Below are 9,423 nucleotides of genomic sequence, written 5' to 3' on the forward strand. Positions count from 1 at the left end.
CTGCCATTTAATTAATTCATTGTTTGATTATAAGCAATTAATTCATTATTGTTCCATATTACAGGTTGTGACATAATAAGAAACACATGTTTGGTTCCTGTCCTCAGTTCCTGGTGCAGAGATCCTAAAACCCTCTTATTCCCCAAATAATAAGGGTATTAAAATAATTTTTTGTTTTAACATTTGTTCTTTGACCTTGGTTCCTTACACCGAACTCCTAAATCCTCTAGAATCTCCTGGGTGGGAGGAGGATCTGTTCTGATAAGGACTTTTGGTGGGCCCTAAGGCAGCTTCGGGTTGTAGGATGGTCATGAGAAAGACCAAACAGTGATTAAAACCTTGGGACTTTCAATCCCCACCCTGTATTTTAGGGAAAGAACCTGAAGACTGAGGTAATAACCCATCATACCTATATGGTTTCACCCATTTCTCCACCAAATTCTCTTTAAAAAGTGACTAATGGAGTTTCTGAGTTTCCATGCACAGGGAGGGTGGTGCTCCCCATCTCCATGTTAGCAGAGGCTCCTGCACCAGGGACCCTCCTGGGTCTCATTTTGTGCATATCCTCACCTGACTGTAATTTTGTCTTTTCTAGAGCATCATAAGAGGTGGGCCATACCGTGTGTAGCCTCTTCAGCCTGCTTTATTTCACTGAGCACACAAGCTAGGATTCATGTGTATCTCTGTGTGGGTTCGTGGTTCATTTTTTTTCTATTCCATGTTGGTTGTGCATTCAGCTGTGGAGGGACATTCTGATTTTTGATCTGATTGGCATCAGCAGAGCTGCTATGCATAATGACATCCTGGTTTTTTTGGACATGTTTTTTCAAATTACTTGTTTAAATGCAGATAATTTACAAGCAAAGTTTTGGATCATAGATTAGACTTCTTTTGCTTTGGAAAGACCGGGCACATGATCCTCCAAAATGGCTATGCCACATGTTCTCCCAGCAATGCCTGAAAGTGCTGGTGTCTTGTATACTGCAGCTATTGAAGCATTGCCATTTCTTAAGAGTGTAGCAGTTCTAATTGCTGTGCCATGCTACTTCACTATTGTTCTAATTTGTGATTCTCTAATAATACATAATGCTGACCATCATTTTGAATAACTATTTGCCATCTTTCTATTTTCTTTGGTCATATGTCTTTTCAGATATTTACCAATTTTATTTGAATTTTTAGTTGCTGGCTTTTAATAATTCTTTGTATATTTTGAATAAAAATACCATTTCAGAAATGTGTTTTGTAAATAATTTATCTGTCTGTGGCTTGTGTCTTTGTTATCTTTCTCATAGAGTATAAAAAATTTATTTTTTTGTGTGTAGTGTTGGGGATTTAACCTAGGTCCTCATACATGCTGGGCAAATATTCTACATCTTAGCTACAACCCACTCCAGTCTGGCCTCAAATTTTCAATCTCCTGTCTCAGTCTTTTGAGCAACTGGTATTATAGGCACGCAACACCCCACTTGGTAAAAATTTAATTTTATAAATTCCATGTTATCAATATTTTTCTTCTGTCCATTAGTGGCATTGTGTGTCAAAACTCTTCACCAAGGACTGGGGATGTAGATCGGTATTAAAGAGCTTGTCCAGCATATGTATGGGCCTGTATTTGATCTCTAGTACCAGAACCCATACACACCCCCTTATTACTAAATCTAAGATTACATGGATTTTCTTCTATTTCCTTCTAGAAATTTTTCAGTTTTCTCAAATTTTAGTTATGGGCTACTATGAGTCAATTTTTGTAGGAATTTCAGTTTGTGCATATGTTAATTTCATACAGTATAGTTTTAAAATACTTGTTCAATCATCACTATTTGGAAAATCATGGGTAATGCATTTCATTTCAGTTTGGATTTCCAAAATCATAGCCTTGAATAAACTAAATTCAGTATTGAATTTCATCCATTTTTTAGGAATGTGAGGTTGGGGTGCATACGCACTGCTGAACTACATCATCCTGTGCTGAGCTCCAGCAGCTACCAGAGGGTGCACACCACCTTCCCAGACCTGGTTGTAGAATAATATGGATATGGTGGTGAGATAATGCCAGTGTGTCATCCATATGCAGCCTCTAATGCTAATGCATTATCTCTAGTGACCTTTGATGTCAATGTGTTCACAGGTGGTTCTGATACTAGTACAGTGTCCATAGAGTGACCTTGAACACTAATATAACAGATGCCATATGGTTTTTAATGTTAATATAATGTCTATACTGTAGCCTCTAATACTAACACAATATCCATACTGAAGCATCTAATACTAGTTTAATAGCTTCCTTGTGGAGTTTGATATTAATATAATGTCCACACCTTAGCCACTAATACTGATATAATAACAAATATAATAACCAATAATAAATATAATGTCATTTAATACTAATATAATAGGTACTCTGTGGCCTTACCTATTATATAATATTATATCCATATTATAGCCTGTGGTTAATACTAATATGATATCCATACTACAGTACAGTGAACTAATGTAACAGCTAGAATGTGGCTATAGTATTAATATAATATTCATATTGTGACTATATATACATAAATATATTATGGCTCTCTTGTGGTCTTTAATATTAATACAATATCCAAACTACAGAATCTAAACTAATACAATACATTCCCTGCAGCTTAGATATTGATGTAATGTTGATATTTTAGCAAGCAAAACTAATTTAATAACTTATCCTGGTTGTAGTAGTACTTTGATACCAATATGAAGCAAGTGAAATACCATAGCTTCCCTCAGGCCTTTAATGTTAATATAATATTCATGTTATAGCATCCAAATCTAAGAAAAGAGATGTCTTATAGACATTTGTACTAAAATAACAATTTGTTTACAGGACTGTGGTCTTTAGTACTAATATTAAATCCATAGAATAGCATCAAAAACCCACAAAATAGCTGGATTGTGGCCTTTCATACTGAGATGTTATTCAAATTATGACACATAAAAATGGTATTATTGCTGCCCTATGGACTTTAATACTCATATGAAATCCATATTGCAGCCTCAAAAACAGATAAGCTTGTTGCTTTGTGGCCCTCAATACTGATAAGTATCCATATTTTAGCTTAAAAAACAAATAATGTGACTGCCTTGTGGTCTTTTGTACTGAAAACAATATCCATGTTATGTACCTGTGGTGTTTAGTTATTAATGTCATATTAATAGTACAGCATCATGAAATTACTTAATATATACAGTGTGGCCTTTATATTAACTATGATATTTAATACTAATATAATTACTCCCTAGAGGCTTTTGCAATAATATAATTGCCATATGGATCTTCAATTTTTTTAAATTTTAATTTGTTATACATGACAGCAGAATGCATTACAATTCATATTGCACATCTAAAGCACAAATCTCTGGTTGCACACAAAGTAGGTCATACCATTCATGTCTTCATACATGTACTTAGGGTAGTGATTTCCACCTCATTCCACCATCTTTCCTACCCTCATGCCCCCTCCCTTTCCCTGCCTCCCCTTTGCCCTATTGAGAGTTCATCTAATCCTTCCTTGTTCATCTAATCCCCCCAACCACATTATGAATCAGCATCCTTAAATCAGAGATACATTCGGCATTTGGTTTTTGGGGATTGGCTAACTTGGGAATGGAACCACCATTTGACCCAGTTATCACATTCCTCAATCTATACCCAAATGACTTAAAAACAGCATACTATAGGGACACAGCCACATCAATGTTCGGAGCTTCAATTCTTATATAATAACTGCTCTATGACATCAGTACTACTATGACATCTGTATGTGAAAACCAAATTGATATTACAGCTGCCCTAAGGCTTTTAATATTAATAAATTAGCCAAATAATGGTATTTAAGACTAATAAAACATGCATTGTAGCCTTCAATACAGTAGGTAATCCATTTTTTAAACTGCTTTTATTTTATAAATTCATGACAGTGGAATGCATCACAATTCTTATTACATATATTATTCATATCTCTGTATATAAAGTATGTTCACACCAATTCATGTCTTCATATGTGTACTTTGGATAATGGTGTCCATCACATTCCACCATCATTGCTAACCCCCTGCCCCCTCCCTTCCCCTCACATCCCTCTGCCCTATCTAGAGTTCGTCAATTCCTCCCATGCTCCCTCTCCCTACCCCACTATGAGTTAGTCATCTTGTATCAGAGAAATGTAGGTAATACATTTTATAGCATCAAACTGATAGCTGCCTTGTAACTGCCATCTGAAAACTAACGTGATATCCATATTATAACATCAAAACTTGATAAAATTGCTGCCTTTTGGCCTTTAATAGTGAGATATCATCCATATTATAGCATGTAAAATGATATTAGCAATGCTATGGACTTCAATTTTCATGTGAACTCCACATTATAGCATTCCAACTGATAAAGCAGCTGCCTTTTGGCCCTCAACACTGACATACTATCCATATTTTAGCTTTAAAAACTGATAATGTGAGGGAGGGGTGGGAAAAGGATTGCCGAGGCAGAGCCCTCAGCATAGTGACGGCCTCAAGAAGGTGTGCTTTTGCTCCTTTCCGAGTGCTTGGCCCAGTGTCTGCTCCTCAGCCAAACATGGACTTCAGAGAAATTGTCTCGATAGCTTCCAAAGGACAAGGTGTCCACAGTGTGCCAACAAGATATAGTGGAGCAGTGGGACCTCCCAAGAAAGATTCAAAAGTTAAAGGTTTTCAATCAGCAGCTGCACAAGCTTTTCTTAGAAGAAAAGAAGAGGAAATCAGACCTTAGAAGAGAAAAGGAGAAAAGAAGAACTAGTGGAAAAACGAATTGAGCTCAAACATGACAAGAAAGCAAGAGCTGTGGCCAAGAGGGCAAAGGATAATTTCCATGGTTACAATGGGATTCCTACTGAGGAAAAGTCAAAGAAGAGGCAGTCGGTGGAAAGCCACCCCAGCCAGGCAGTAGAACAAGAGGATGAATCAAGCAGAGTCAGAGCAGGAGTATGAGGAAGAGCAAGTACCTCCCAAAGTTGAAAGCAAACCAAAGGTTCCCCTTAAAAGTGCTCCACCACCTATGAACTCCACCGATTTACTGAGGCTGGCTGAGAAAAAGCAGTTTGAACCAGTGGAGATCAAGGTAGTGAAGAAATCAGAAGAGCAGCTTATGACTGCAGAAGAACTTAGGAAGTGAGAATTCTGGAATGAAAGCATAGGAAAAAGAAACTTGAGACAGATGCAAAACTACCTCCAACTGTGTCCAAAAAGGCACCCTCTCAGAAAGAAAGTGCGGGCACACAACTTAGCAAATGTTCTGGGGAGAAGCATCCTTCCTGTAAAGGAATGTCCTTCCTCATACTGAGAAGAAATCCGAACCCACTACAGCCCATGAGAAACACTTATCAGTCTTCATCCAAATCCATGCCAGGAGAGAGGACCAAGGCAGGACCTGGCTGTAGTTCCCAGCCCTCACTTTGTGAGGGTCATGACAGACCTGTTTTCAATGGGGCTATAAAGCCCCACTCTTGCACCTATTCACCAAGTGTCCCCAAGACTCCTGCCAGTGGGACTCAGAAATCTGCTACTGAGCACAAAGCCAAAACATTTCCTCCTTTTCATCCTAGCCATTCCAATCCTGGGCCCACAGTCACCCCCACACAATAAGGCTAAGAGTCCAGGTGCCAGGCAGCTAGGCAGCAACTCCCAACTCAGTCCCTGGGAGACCCAGCCCAGGGACTGCTCAGTCCATACTTAATTCTGGCCTTGTGCCTAGATGCCAGAATGGGAGCTCCAGCTCAGGACCTGAGCGCTGGGTCAGTGGGATCAGGAAGCTGGTCAGTGACTCAAATCCTTCTGGGCGAACAGTAACTGATACAAATGACCCTGAATGACCTGCTAAGTAGTTCAAGTGGCCTGGGTGACCCATCAGTGTCTCAGGTAGTTCTGGGAGACTTGTGGGCAGCTCTGGAGGCCCCAGGCAGCCCACAAGCAGTCCACATGACCTTTGACAACTGGTGACTGGCTCAGGACCCCTTGGATGATCCGTCAGTGGGCTTGGACGATTCATAAGGGGCTCCATTCCAGCTGGACACACTAGTTCAGGCCCTGGAAGTCCAGTAAGTGTCTTAGGACCTGGGTGAACAATTAGTAGCCCAGGTCCCCTTTAAAGCCCAAGTGTAATGTTGTCTCAGAAATAGTATCTTCCAAGAATAGTATTAGTGGAGCCTGCAACGGACAGGTAAACGGAATGAAACCTCCTCTCTCTGGCTACAGCTCTGCCCGAGCTCCTCAAAGACTTCCTTTCCCTACTGGTTGTAAAAGGCAGTGAGGTATGAGGAGGAAGATGATGATGATGATGAATATGACTCTGAACTGGATGATTTCATTGAAGATGAAGGAGAACCTTAGGAAGAATTATCCAAGCATATTCTAGAAATCTTTGGCTATGACTGAAAAAAACACAAAGATGAAAGTGATTATGCCTTATGTTACATGGAGAGTAGTTGGAATGAAGAAGCAGAGTTTAAGACTAGGTATTCAGGAGGACATAGAGGAAATGAGACGTGAAGAAGAAGAAATGAAATGTAGAAAAGCAAAGAAGCTGAAGAGATTAGCTGCTGCTTTATTTTTGAGAAATTCTGGAAACACTGGTGCAAGGAGTTTCTGCCTTCAGACTGAATAAGCCCCCTTATTATCTTAGATTTATACTTGGGTAATCAAGGAGAAGGAATGCATGATGTTACTTGCAGGCTGTCAATTGAGCATAAAGTATTTTCAAATATGCCAGGGTAAACCTGTAATGCCCACAGTGTGCTCTTACGAAGTTAACTTTCACAGACGCCAGCCTTGATCCTGATGAGCTATGCACTCTAGTGGAGCCACTCACAAGTCAGCCTATCATCTTCTGTTGTTCCTTTGCTGCTCTAAAAGGAAACAAAGGGTTGCCTCTTAACTCCTTTTGATTCTGCTGATGTGAGTAGGGCACTGCCCAACTCCAAATCAAACTTATGGTCTTTCTGAGGAAACGGGTCCTTCCATTAATGTTTCCAGCAATGAAGTGACCTGTCCTAATCTATATGTTTGGATTGAGAACTCAAAAATGTAGAGTAAATGTTATAATTATCATAGATGTTATCCTTGTGACTTTAAAGTACAAATTAGAAGGAATTATATTGTATACTGCATTATACATAGATCACATTACTGAGCATTCTTATTAATTTAGGTGGTTAGGCAAATAAAAGTTTTCCAGTTAAAAATACAAGTTAGGCTGAAATAAAAATTCTTTTCTGAGTTTTCCTTTCAGATTTATTGTTTTTTAAAATAGATTTATTGTTCTGTTGGCTTTAGTGTAAAACAGACAAGGTCACTGTGCTGATTGATTTGTTTTTCTAAAAAAGTTCATTTTTATATTGAAGGAAAAAGTTCATTTTTATATTGAAGGAAAAAGTTCATTTCTATATTGAAGTTATTTTATTCAAATGTTGGATCTGAGAGAGTGTTTAAAAAACAAGAAAGTGACACGAGAGGCTCCCCCAGAATAGAGATATTCTGGAATCCCAAGGTCCCCCTGTACCTCTTGATGTTCATGACTGCATTTTTAGCTTAAATTCCTTAGAAAATATCATTGAAAAAACTATATTTGATGAGTATTAAGATCATCACCTTCTCTTTTTGCCCATATTGCATGTTTCTTTCAAGCTATTCACTGTGAAGAGATTCCCCCTCCCTAACCCCTCCCCCCAGGTAGAAAAGTGTGTTTCCTGTTATTGGTATTTTGGGGGCTTGGAACTTTAGTAATTTTCACTCATAAGTCATATCTACAGACATTACATCAGTTAAGACTCAAGTTCCAGCAGTTCCACTCAGGCTGACCTGAGATCTGGCGGGAAGGAAGCCAAGTCTCAAGGACAGTTAGCAACAGAAAAGGAGACATGATACTACAGAGCGTTTGTCCCTAAATCCAAATAGGCAGGATTGGAGGCAGTCAGAAATAAGCTTGTAGGACAATACTTTAATAAATATTCTGGCTTAAGCCACTGGACAGTGGGGGATAGGAAGTAAAGGGGAGTTGTCCTTAAAGAATCCTTACTCTTCAGCAGGCGCAGACATTTTCATATATTCCTTTTTACCCATGAAGCTTTATTCTTCAAGTTCGGGTATTATACTATTATAGATTACCATTGTTAGCTTTCATAAATGGGACCATATGACTAAGTCCTTTAAAACTTAACTCATTTTGAATTGAGTTTAAAACTTTGAAAGTGCAAGGATTTGATTTTTAAAAGTCGGAATCCCGTGAGATGTGTCTTCTTCATTAGGAGTAGCACCATGACTTTTCACATAGATGTTACACTAGTAGCAGAAAATCCTATTGACTTCCTCTCACCCATCTCAAATACCTTCAGTGAAACTGGTTTAAGTATAGTGGGGTATTCTATTTTATAGAATAGGTTTGGAACATTGTTTTCTCTACCATAGGCCTTCCCTCAAAAAAGTTTTTTTCTTGGAATTTTTTTCCCAATATTCAGACTCTGAAATTTGTAATTACAATTAAGTACTTATCATAGCTGAAAGATTTCTGGTGGCTTAACATTTACTAGAACCTAATGATTGGTACACTTATTGCTGAAAGAAACCAGTCGGAAGAGTCAGGTTGTAACACCCTTCACTTTTGAGCCAGAAGTGTCCTTTCACAATAAGACGCTGACCTGCATCAACATCATAAAAGAACACTTCTGGCTCATCAAAAAAGGAGGTTGTGAGTCCTTTAAATTAGCACTGGCCTTGTTTCCATGTCCTGTCTTCCGCTTTGTTCTTCTACACTTCCTGACCACTCCAAACAAAAAGCTCACAAGCCTCTGAAGAAACCGGAATAGGCTGCTATTTTCTCAAGGTTTACAAATTAAGTGATTGACTTTTAATATATTCTCTGCTATTTTTACTTTTAAGTTTTCTTAATTCAATATTTGAAGATGTACCTTTTATTGGGTAATGTTAAATCACGAAGGTAATCATGTTTTTTCACAACTATAATGTTACATGATTATGGTGTGCCATTCTCTAACACAAAAGATGTGGAAGCAAAGTAGTTTTCATAAAACTCATGGCTCTGAAAGCACAGTCCAATTTGATTTTGATGTTTCTATTGTCAAAACAAAGGGCACTTTCTTTGAAGGCTACTTTCAGAACTTGCATTATATTTTCTCCATAAACTATATGTGCAATTATGTCCATTTGGAGGCCAGGGTACCACATGTCACAGGCAGTCTTACACGCATGCCATGAGAAAGTTCAAAGACTTAACAAAAAGAAAGTCTATGGGAACTCAAAATTTTATTTTTTGATGGTAATATCCAAGATCTTCTCCAAGAAATAAATTGTTATTTTGTATTTTGTAACTTAAAAGCAGCTATTAGTACATTCCTGAGATAT

At 38.2% G+C, this 9,423-nt stretch overlaps 1 pseudogene; it reads left to right on the forward strand.

Moving 5' to 3' along the window:
* The first annotated feature begins 4,606 nt into the window (after positions 1-4,606).
* LOC101963504 (protein SPT2 homolog pseudogene) lies at positions 4,607-6,670 on the forward strand (annotated as a pseudogene).
* Positions 6,671-9,423: the final 2,753 nt, after the last annotated feature.

This window comes from Ictidomys tridecemlineatus, chromosome 2 (assembly GCF_052094955.1).
Source record: "Ictidomys tridecemlineatus isolate mIctTri1 chromosome 2, mIctTri1.hap1, whole genome shotgun sequence".
In the NCBI taxonomy this organism is placed as follows: Eukaryota; Metazoa; Chordata; class Mammalia; order Rodentia; family Sciuridae; genus Ictidomys; species Ictidomys tridecemlineatus.